We start from the raw sequence: 12,212 nt of genomic DNA, 5'->3' as shown, positions 1-12,212 counted from the left end.
TTCAGTGCTTAACGACACAGGCCGATGACCTGGGTGTGCAGGGATCGAATCCAGTCTGTTCTACAAAAATCACTTTCACATAGAATATTGGCAGATTGCACGTCCTCCTTACCGTACGTATCTAATGCCCTTTAAGAAAATATATCCGGTAAACCAATGCCGACAATAGAATCTAAGGACACAAAGTGTATATGTTGTGGGGAACCAACTCTCAAATGGACTAATCCATCGTCAATATAAACTTTACGCTTGAGGGTCTCAGGCGGGGATCTAATTTCAGAGCGATTCTCGCATGCTCGGTTAAGTACCTACACTGTTCGTTTGTAAGATTTCCTTTGCAACCTTTTCGTTTTTCATGTAATACATGTTGAAATTTTCTCCGTTGTTTGTTCTTCTTTGTGGCAACTTGTAAGCCATCTATATATATAAAAGCGAAATTGTGTGTTCTTTTTTTGTGTATGTCCAAGAAAGGCTTTTTTCAGAGAAGCGGTCGGTCGCCTAACAACTTTTTAAATTTTTTTATATCACATGTAAATCGTAATATCTCAGATTTAACAACGGAGCTCCCCTGTCTTTTTAATTTGCTCGACTTCTGGAAGATAAATATTCAACAGTTTTCGCTCGCCGCATGTAGGTTAGGCCTTTTCCTATAATGTTTCCCCCTACCCCCAACGTCTTGGGGGGAAAAAAGCATTTCCGCACTAAATGAAATGCTACTCCGCAGTCAAAACTTGACCTCATTAAGTCATTAAAACGTGCACCTGCCAAATCCTATTAATTAAATAAATTCAAACGTGTTTCCGTTAGCATTTTGCGGTGGCCCAATGGTTAAAACCGTCGCACTCTTTGGTTTTCACACTTCAATTTCCAAATTTGCCTCAAGGGTTCGGGTTCGATCCTCATACTTACCTACCAAAACATGTTTTTATTTTAACCCCCCAGAGCTTCCACACACACCTCCAAACACTCGGGCAACGCCGGGTACCCCTCGCTAGTAACATTATAATAATGAATGTATTAGAAGCATAAAAGGCAACAACATCCGTAAAGGAACTTCATTACAAGAAATCAACCATTAGAAATAAAGCAACATACCATATAAGATAAATTATACTCCCACAAATAATATCATAGATAACATGAAATACATACTCATAGGCTCTATTTTCAGGACACAATAACACATACACACTAAGAGTTTAGAAAACGTATTTTTCAAATGAAGTCTAATATATCAGGACTTAATAAAGAGATTGGACCACAATGTAAATTTCCCACGTGAATAAAAGTTAACAACCGTATTTTCGTTAGGAGTTAACAACGTATATATTTTCTATGAACATTTTAGAGTTTTAGATTTTTATATCATACTAGGCTACCCGTGACCTGTTGAGTCAGTATTTTATATTAGCTATGGAATTCTATGTATGAGCGTGGCACTTGTGACGTAAAGAAAATAGTTTTTTCTTTGACATAACAAACATTTCTATGAAAGTATATTAAAATGAAAAAAGAATATAGATTTATTATAATTGATTATTTTGGAAAAAATCCAGTTACTGAATCATAAGTGGTTGGCCATACTTATAGGTAAATGTGCACTGAACAGATGCCATAATACTTATTATAGTTAAATTCAAAGTTTGGTATATCTTTTTTTTTTTTACATTGTTAATTTCTGTATTACGTTTCAGTTATTTTAACCCCCACTCTACCCATGTTAAATAATAATTTCGATATAATAACGTTAATATTTCAGTGCGCAGATCATGTGCGCATGCGCAACCGAATGTCGTAAACCGGAAAGTGGGTTACATACATCGTTGAAAGGTCATTTGAGTTTTATAATTATATAGAGTTAGCCAGTTTTTCTATCTGTTATCTTTTGTTATGTATTTTTTCTATTTTAATATTTATATAATTTATCAAATGTATCATCCGTTCAATTGTACCGTGTTTATTCCCAGTTAAATAAGTAATCATTTTATGTAAACATGTAAAATAATTTATTCTGCCAAATTATTTTTTTAAATATAATACATTTCCATATTTTGCATACGTCTATGTTCTAACAAAAAATCATCAATTCTCTTTTAAATCCCTGTTGTTTCTCAATAAGGTCATCTTTTTTATAACCTTTAAATCATGTATCCTATAAAACTCACACTATTAACACTATTTATAATGCCAACATGTTTGGATATTTTCACATTCCTCAGTTTTTTATTAAAAAGATTCTCGTTTAAAGTTTCACATTAAAAATAAATATTTTACATTGACCTGCGATTATTACACATTGATTTTGTATATTCTTTATCTTTGAAAATGTGGGATGCGGACACTTTTGAAATAAACATTATTCATGCGAGTTTTGGTTTGTTTGAAGAACTAGACATAGAGAGAATGCTAAATTATGTTCAGTTAGTGATTTGCTGAATTATTTTACTAATAAGTTACCACTTTTCAAGTCTCAAAGGCCAGTCGAATACAACCTTGAATGCATCTAAATAAAACAACGTTTTTTTTTTATTTATTCTTTTATTTCTTTTATTTGGGGAATCACCACTTATCAAGGCCCGATTGCCACTTGAAGATAAGGACTGAAGAAATTACGATGGTAGTTTAATATTTTCTAAAATGTAAATTTTGTAGAATTTGATTATTTAGGAGGACGGCTCAAGAAGAAGTTGTATACACTGGGTTTGAAGTATTACATGTTGTATCCAACCGGGAGGCAGGCCAGCTGAAACATCATTCCACAGACGAGCAGTTTTGCTGAAGACGCTTTGTTCATGAAATCTGCGTTTAGATTTGGGCACGTATAGAAGAGTGGAGGAAATCGTATATAGTGGCTGTAGCTAGTTGAGTGTTTTTGGCAAAAGTTTTACAATGGGGAAACATATCTGAGTTCAGTCGAGTACTAGCCATGGAAATAACCATAAAACAGAGACTGGCTTATAGCGTCTCCTCTTTTACAAGAGTTTGTAGGGAAGAGAAAAGGGCATCACCTACTTTATTTCCTAGCCGGTTTTAAATTCTGTTGAGGCTTGATGGGACGTGTCGAATGATTCTTTCCCAGATTTTACAAGATTTCTTCTTTTAATGGTGTACATGGTTCTTATAACTGTTTACACTTTCTGTCAGGCTGATGAAAATAAGAAATAACTGTAGGATACCAAACTGCTCTTGAATTTATATGAGTTCTCAACAAGAGTTTCCTTTCGTTGGACTCAATAAAAACCATATTATAAATAATAGCAACCAAATCCGTTCAATTGCATTCCCCTCGTCACTGAAAAAGTCTTCTTATAAGTTCGTTTTCGTGTAAGGAACTAACAGAGAGTACGCTAAATTATATGCATTTTAGTGTAAGATATGTTCTATTTTCGCATATGATAAATGTACTACCAAATTTTATGTTGCAAATTTCCAATCTAATTATGTTTTGTTCTTTTTTTCAAATTGTGAGCTTCACGAAACAAAAACAGAACTGAAAGTAATATAAGTCAATGCCAAACAATAAATTTCCAGTATCTACCTTTTGGCAATTCTGAAATAAATAATTACGATCTCGTCAGAAAATATGGTTATCTTTAGATGTAATTCTAGGTAAAAGTATTTTTTAAAAAATCGTTGACTAAATATCTCTTAATACGCTGCGCTAGACTAATTTAATCTAATCATAGGCATTTTAATACAAACAATTACATAGCCCTTAAGCGTACATCATCACAAAGATGTTTGGTATATACTTCGATTTCTCTTTTCAACATTGATTATTGAACATAACAACAACGTTGAAGAGTTAATATCATACACATGCTTTCCATTAATTATTGTGAATTTCTTCGCTTCTTTTTATTTTACTCTTGGTGGGGAATGCATAAAAAATGTTATTTTTTTTATTCAGTTAGCAAAACTTATTTATTTTTGCTAAGAAAAACTACAACAAAAATCACAATTTTATCCACAAAGCAAACACCATGAAAAAATATTTACAGATATGAAAAAACTTGAAACCTTAAAACATGTTACAAAAATGTAAAGAGTCTGTATTTACTACATTTATGGTTCATATGCCATAAAACTAAACAAGAAAACTAAACTAAAGCCAAAACTAAATTCGTTATGATTAAACTATAATAGAGTTGTTTTATAATTTTCTTAGCAGGAAATTAAAGTCATCATTTTATATTTGCTTGATTTTGTTGGGTTACGTATTGGAATATTGGACGTGAAGGCTACAATGTTGTATGCAACCTGGAAGCAAGCCAGCGGAACAGTATTCCACACACAGGCAGTTCCGGGGAAGAAGATTTGTTCATGGAATCTGCGTTTTGATTTTGGCACGTGGAGAAGTTGGGAAAATCGTATATAGTGGTTGTGGCTAGTCAAGTGTTCTGTGAAAGTTTAGCAGAGGGAGAATAGATTGGAGTTCACTCGAACACTTGCTACGAAAATAACGATAAAAAAGGAACTGTCCTGCAAAGTCCCTTCTGTAGGAAAGACGTTACGCGGAAGAGAAAATGGCACCACCTACTAGGTTTCGAACACCTTCAAGGCTGGATAGGGAGCGTCGAGTAACTCGTGCTCCGATGTGGCAACGGTACCTCTTTTAAGGGTGTGCCTGGTTTTTAGATGGCTTCATGGTTTAGGTCAAACTGATGGTAAAACAAATAACTGTATGATAGCAAAGTAGTTTTTGAAAAGTTAAGATTTCTATATCATTTTAATTAATAAATAAAATGCTGTAGACATAGGAGCTAGACACGTTCTATTGCAGTCACATACAGATACATCATTGAATCAATGTGTTCTGCTCATTTCGTGTTCGTGTTTGTAACTAACAGATAGTACGCAAAATAATTTCTATTTTAGTGTAAGATATTTTTGCTATGAACGTTCTATTGTCGTATATAGTAAATGTTCGTCTAGCAAATTTTATGGTGCCTATTTTCAATCTAATTATGTTTGTTAGTTCTTTACCTACATCCTGGCCTCTAGGAAACAAGGTCATAACCGAAACTAATAGCAGTCGATGTCAAACATAATAAATTTCTAGTATCTACCTTGCGGCAATTCTTAAAAAAATAAGAAACTTAGAATCTCGTCAGAAAATATGGTTCTCTTTAGATTTAATTCTAGGAAAAATTATGCTCAAAATCCGTTAACTAAATATCTCTTTATACGCTACATTGGGCGAATTCCATTTAATCATAGACATTATAATACAAAGCCACACATAATCTTTGATTGTACATCACAGGGTTGTTTGGTAGATACTTAAATTTCTCTTTTCAATATTCATTGCCGAGCACAACAACAAAGTTGATGAGTATTAATTTATTTTTATTTCGGAATATTATTCTCATCTTTATTAGTTGTTGTTTTTCATTTTTTATTGGTTTGTTTATTCACAACGTTTCGGCCAACTATTCCTCTGGCCTTCGTCAGGTGGTAACCGCGACGGATAGGAACTTCGAATCTCCTAACTGCATTCTTAGCCATCACTGCCATCCGTTGTTTTTGCCGTCTCACCACATTTTGGCCAAGTAAACCTCTGGCACGCTTTTGGGTGGGATTGAGACCGCTATCTTCAGAAAATGTTCATCTGGAACTGTAGAGATTCAACGTTTCTATCAACTGCGCCACGGACCTCGAAGGGCGATCAAGGTTGGATTCTTTGATCTTATAAATCCACGTTTATTTATTATCTGATCAATCGGTACGGACCCGACTATGGAAGATCAGATAATAAATGAATATTGTCTGAAGATAGCGGTTTCAATCCCACCCAAAAGCGTTCCAGAGGTTTACTTGGCCAAACTTTGGTGAGACGACAACAACTACGGATGGCAGTGATGTCTGCGTATGCAGTTAGGAGATTCAAAGTTTCTATCCGTCGCGGTTACCACCTGACGAAGGCCAGAGGAATAGTTGGCCGAAACGTTGTGAATAAACAAACCAATAAAAGATGAAAAACAACAACTAATAAATATGAGAATAATAGTCCGAAATAAAAATAAATTAATATATATAATGATCATATCAAAAATGAATTTGCAATTAAGGAATGATATGTAAAGTTGATGAGTTTATACCATACAAATAATTTTTATTCATTATTTTAAAAGTCTTCTCTATATATTTCATTCATTTAGCAAAATTTATATATGTTCTGCAAACCAAAATCTACAACAACCACAATATTCTCTTCAGTGCTAACACCATGAATAGATATTTGAAGATAAACAAAACATGAAACCTTAAATATTTTTTACTAAATTAACGGAGTTTGTATTTATTAAACCAAAGAATATTGACATAGCATAAAGCTCAACAGCAAAACTAAATAAAACCCAACAAACCAAATCTCCTTCGTGATTAAACTATAATAGTGTTCCTAATTTTATTAGCAGGGAATTAAGGTCATATTTCTATGTGGACGTAATTGGTATAGTTTTAATAATGGAGCATTTCTAATATTTTTTGTAATTTTAAATGTTCTGTTATATTAAACATGCCATTCTAAAGGTATTAAGAGCACGTGTAATTAAAGCATTGTATAGTAAAGAGATTCTGCTACAGGAAGGATATGAGAATGAGTTTTAGCTTGGTTGATACTGCGACACATGTTAGGTAAAGGAGTTCCACTTTTACTCTCTTTTAGATGGAGAGAGGAGTAATACAACACAATTTCATATGTAGCAATAGTACTCCATAAATGGATGATTGTGGCTTTGTAGAGATACTGGATACGGTTAGGTGTAAATGATTTTCTAGAACAGAAGAGACAACCCGTCGTATTTACAGTTGTCTTGGCAATATCCTCAAGGTATTTGTTTCAATTATTGTTTATTTTAAGCCGGGGGCTTTAAGGATCGGCACTTGAGTTTGGTCTATTTGTAAGGGCTATCTTTGATTAAAACAATTTCTTCTATTGTTAAAGGAAAACGCTTAGTTTTAATAGCAGTAGATGTAACGATTAATTTACATTATGAACTGGATGCCAATTTCTAAGGTTTTCCACGATTGCTTAAGATATGTGAACAATCTGTTTTGTTTTCATTATTATCAAGGGAGTTTTGCCGCCAACAAATATAGCCGTTTCAGATACATATTTTTTCTGTGAGTCTGCTTATATCAGGAATAATGAAGATATATTAATTGACCCAAGAAAATGATCCCCGCATTAATATCATGTAATTTGGATATACGTCCATTAATTAAATAAGAATTTTACTCTAATGTTATGTAAAGAGTGGACACTTATAAGTAACCCAGAAGATGTAGTAGAGAGGATGAGCATTCTTTTATTGCTTAAATTACATTTTAAAATTACTTTTACTGTCATAAGAGACGCAGGAAGTGCTTGCTGTTCACATCTATACATTTCTCGGTACGTTTACCAATGTTTGAAGATACTGCCTTTGGATCGTCTCTGGTGATTCTCCTAATAGCGTTGGTAATATTATCCTTTAGTTAGTCTAAATTGTGAGGATTATTTTCATAAACTCTTTGTTTTAAAGTCCCCCCAAAAGTACAAATAACCTGATGGCATATTCTTAAGACGTAATTGTCATACCTCTTTTGTTTTCTCTACCGTAAACATGGCATGAACTAGTGTCAGTTAGCTGTGAGACATGCGGCATGTAACGACATATTATTAGCAAAAGAATTGCAGTTTGTCTTGTGGTGTCAGTTTATAGTTAAACTGTTTTACAATGTGTAGCGGTAGGTCAGTGTTCGCAACTGATTCCAAAAAAGATTACGACTGACTAATTGATTAGAGGAAGATTCGAGTGTTGGGATACTTTTAAGTGAGTCAACCTGTAGACGTCACATAGTAGTGGCGTTTTGATTTTATTTTTAATAAGTGCTATCAAAGCCAGACGTTCTAAAAATCTTTGGATATATCAAAGATAAGATCTTAATTTTCTATGTCTTATGCAGTTCATGATTTATTTGTTCAGAGATGACCTTTAAATTATTCACAGTTGAACGGGTTTACCTAAATCAATACTTTTGGTCAGAAAAGAAACTCAGAATTTACAAGATTGTAGAGTAGATTGATTGGCGACTAAAACGTTTATAGTAGAGGGCAAGGCGACAGATGGAGTGATATTTAGAAAGCGTTATTTCTCTCGCCGGTATTGATACCAAGAAAGTATATGATAGTTTCAGGTTAGCAAGATACATGTAGGCATTTTAAAAGGATTTAGTTAGAGCATTCATTAGATCCGTAAAACATTTTGGTTACTACAGCAGGGATGAAATTATACCCATATGCTCTGGAGTAGTCTACGTTTTATAATATCGCAGACATAAGAAGTGATTTCCATATCATCAAATATGGCGTCTGCCCCAATAGAGAAATTTTAGAGGCGGTACTCTGTGAGATCAAAGGTTGAGTTAGAGGCGAATAGTCAGGCTAGCAGATAAGCCTTCTAGGTTACCGGTTAAGATTATTTCTAATTGTTTAACACTGGAGAACTATTTATTGTTTTTTGTTAACTATACTATTATGAACTTATCTGAAATCGCCAGTTGTTATCTATTGAATGTCTATTTCGAGCTGCCCTCTCCTTCGCTCAAACACTAATTTCTCACACCTATAATTTTGTTTGTTTATATATACATAAATTGTTGCAGATGGATAGGAAGAATGCATACTTCTTTTAGCCAATGACTGTTACACGGATTAAAGTTAACCGTTAGTAAATATTTAAAAAAACAAAAACAAAAGAAACTACGTACATAACGGAGTAAAGATCAATGAATGAACAAAGTTTAAGCAAAATTAATGAAATAATTGACTTTAAAAAATCGATTAATAAATGTTACGAGTCAATTGGAACAAATAAAATGTAAAACAATAATAAAACGTCCCGCCACAAATTTTATTATTAGTAAATTAATGTTTCTCAAAATTTTAATACCTCAGACACTGGGGGGAATTTTAAAAATTAGTAGAAAGGCAACAAAACAACTCATTAAATATAATTAGAGTACCAACCTAAGTCACAAACTATTAACGTCAGTGAAACTTCATAGAAATTCATGCACATATATTTTAACACGCTACATATTTGAAAAAATGTAAAAGAAGAGATACACCTAGTGCTTGTTTATATATATATATATATATATATATATATACATATATATATACATATATATATGAGTAATAAAATATGTTAAAAAACACTTTGAAATGAGTTAAAAACATATTTAATATGAAAAGGAAACACTAGATAAATGGATAGTCCTTAATCCGCGGAGTTTCGAAGAAATACTCTCCTTCTCATCAGAGGGTAGGAATTAGCAAAATGCGGGATCGGATTTTGCATGCAGAAGTATTTGATGAAACAACAAGTAAGTCAAAGATCTTACTTAAAAAAATAAGTTAAGCAGAGGGAATAGGTTAAAGAAAAAGGTGATTACACATGAATGGATAGTCTGGTGGGAGATAAAAAAATCCAGTGACGGTAAAATCCAAATGTAAAACTTCAAGAAAGTTAAAAGAATTTCCATTTGTACAAGTAAAATCCAGGGAAATCCCGTAATTGGAAGAAGATGGTCACAAAATAATCCAAAGACAGAAATATATATATATATGTATGTATATATATATATATATATATATATATATATATATATATATATATATATATATATATATATATAATTACAATAGAAAAATGCGAGCATGGAATGTAATATTGTTAAGTTTAAACATGGAAAAGTATACGGTCAGTTATCAAAACTGGAAAAGAAAAGAACAAGGTATCCCAGTAAATATATAAAAAATTCATAACTTACAATATCGCAGAATTAGGAATTGGTTATATAATGTTATAAATTGAATTTAAAATAACATTTTTTATGATGCAATATTTTAAGTGACACATTTATTATAGGTCTTACTAAAATATTTTGTCTTTTTCTGTTTGAGTTTTAACAACTAGTCTTGTACTTTTCTATGTTTAAGCTTACGCATATTAATTTTCATGTTCGCATTTTTCTATAGTACTCCATGATTTTTCCAAACTTCCAGGAACTAATCTTGCTCTTCGTTTAATGTCAGTCTTATTTTGTGACCCCATAAACACATATGTAATAACAATGTAGAGAACTAGTCTGATTTCAATAAACTACCCAATTATATCCCTTTAATGCTTCCATGGTACACTTACGTGGAAATAGCGGTTCTCACTAGATCAAAAATATTAAGCAACGTTAAGCCTGGCCAGTACCATATGGTTGACTATTTAGGAAGGCTAGGTACTGTATGTACCGCGCTGAGTCGTGGGAATTTCAAGTTTGGTATCTGAAGAGGATTTAATTCACTGGGAACGATGCACCTCCAGCATTAGTTAAGACACACATCTAGCAGAAGGAAACGTTGATGCAAAAAGCTGGGTTGTAATGGGTGCTTTGTCTCGTGGCAGTCATCTGCACCGACAACGATAAGCAATAATAGCAGAACGTGTGTTTTGTTCTACTCAAAGCCTTTATCACTATAAGCAAACCATCTGTGTGGATTTCCAAACAACTTAGTTGGTAAGGCGGTAACTCATGAGTCAAAATAAACGGGAGAGTCTATTATATATATATATATATATATATATATATATATATATTTATATATATATATAGAGAGAGAGATATAGATATAGACATAGATATAGATAGATAGATAGATAGATAGATAGACATGATATAATTTTTAATATTATTATCCACTGACGCGTCACCATATATATGCCGCTCCCAATCTAGAGGGTACCAAATTTGTCAAAGGGAAACTTATTTCCAGCTCGTTTTAGTAAAAATGCACTTTCGTATAAATAATTGAATTCATTCCAAAAGTTTCGCTAACAAAAACAAATAAAGCCTCTATATGATATATTATATATATCATATGGTCTACATGATATTATATATATATATAAATATATATATATATATATATATATATATATATATATATATAGAGAGAGAGAGAGAGAGTTGTTATTGCTCTATTTTTCATTTTTTTACAGAAAAATCGGCTCTAGGATTTAAATTTAATTATACCATTGTCTATAGGCTTTCGTTATTGTGGTCAAATTCACAATAAAAATAAAATAATAGAAATCACAAATGAAAAGTTTTTGTAATAATATATTGACAAACTCGTAAAAGTATGTGCATATACTCAAAGATACGTGTATATTAAATAAGTGTATATATGTGTATATGAACATATGGATGTGAAAGCATATTTATATTAAGGAAAACATATACGTGTATACATACCCATAATCCCTGTACATATGTATTGATATATATATATATATATATATATATATATATATATATATATATATATATATATATATACTCGGGTTTTTTTATATTCAAAAGTAATGGACTAATGAATTCAACGAGGTTGTTAGATAGTGCTCAATAAAAAGAGCTGATAATACTTGTTTATTGTTATATAAACATGCTCACATCCCGCTGCTCCAAATAGCCACTTGTTTCAATCAAACAACATATATCATCAGGCAGCGACTTGACTATTCAAAAGTTCAATGAATAATGAACTTTTGAATAGTCAAGTCGCTGCCTGATGATATATGTTGTTTGATTGAAACAAGTGGCTATTTGTAGCAGAGGGATGTGAGCATGTTTATATAACAATAAACAAGCATATATATATATATATATATATATATTTATATATCTATCTATATATATGCAAATATATAAAAAAATATGCATTTATATATTAACAAATATCCTCGTCTACCAAATATATATATATATATATATATATGCGTGTGTGTGTGTGTGTGTGTTTGGATATATATATATATATATATATATATATATATATATAAATGTATACATGGATATATATATATATGCAAATACGTATATATATATATATATATATATATATATATATATATATATATATATATATATATATTGAATAATACAAGCGAATGTTTTCGATATACATACGCATATATACTTATATACATACGTACATATATATATATAATGCATATAAATACATTGCTTAGTTATTTATGCATATGTATACGCATATGCATATGTATAGAGTATGTGCACAAAGACAAACAGCTACACACGCACACACACACATACATGCGTTCGTTTTCTGAATTATTACTTTATAATATCTGTATTTTTTACTG

The sequence above is a fragment of the Euprymna scolopes genome, chromosome 35, assembly GCF_053919585.1.
Source record: "Euprymna scolopes isolate OS-2025 chromosome 35, ASM5391958v1, whole genome shotgun sequence".
NCBI lineage: Eukaryota > Metazoa > Mollusca > Cephalopoda > Sepiida > Sepiolidae > Euprymna > Euprymna scolopes.
This window is presented reverse-complemented; position numbering follows the sequence as displayed.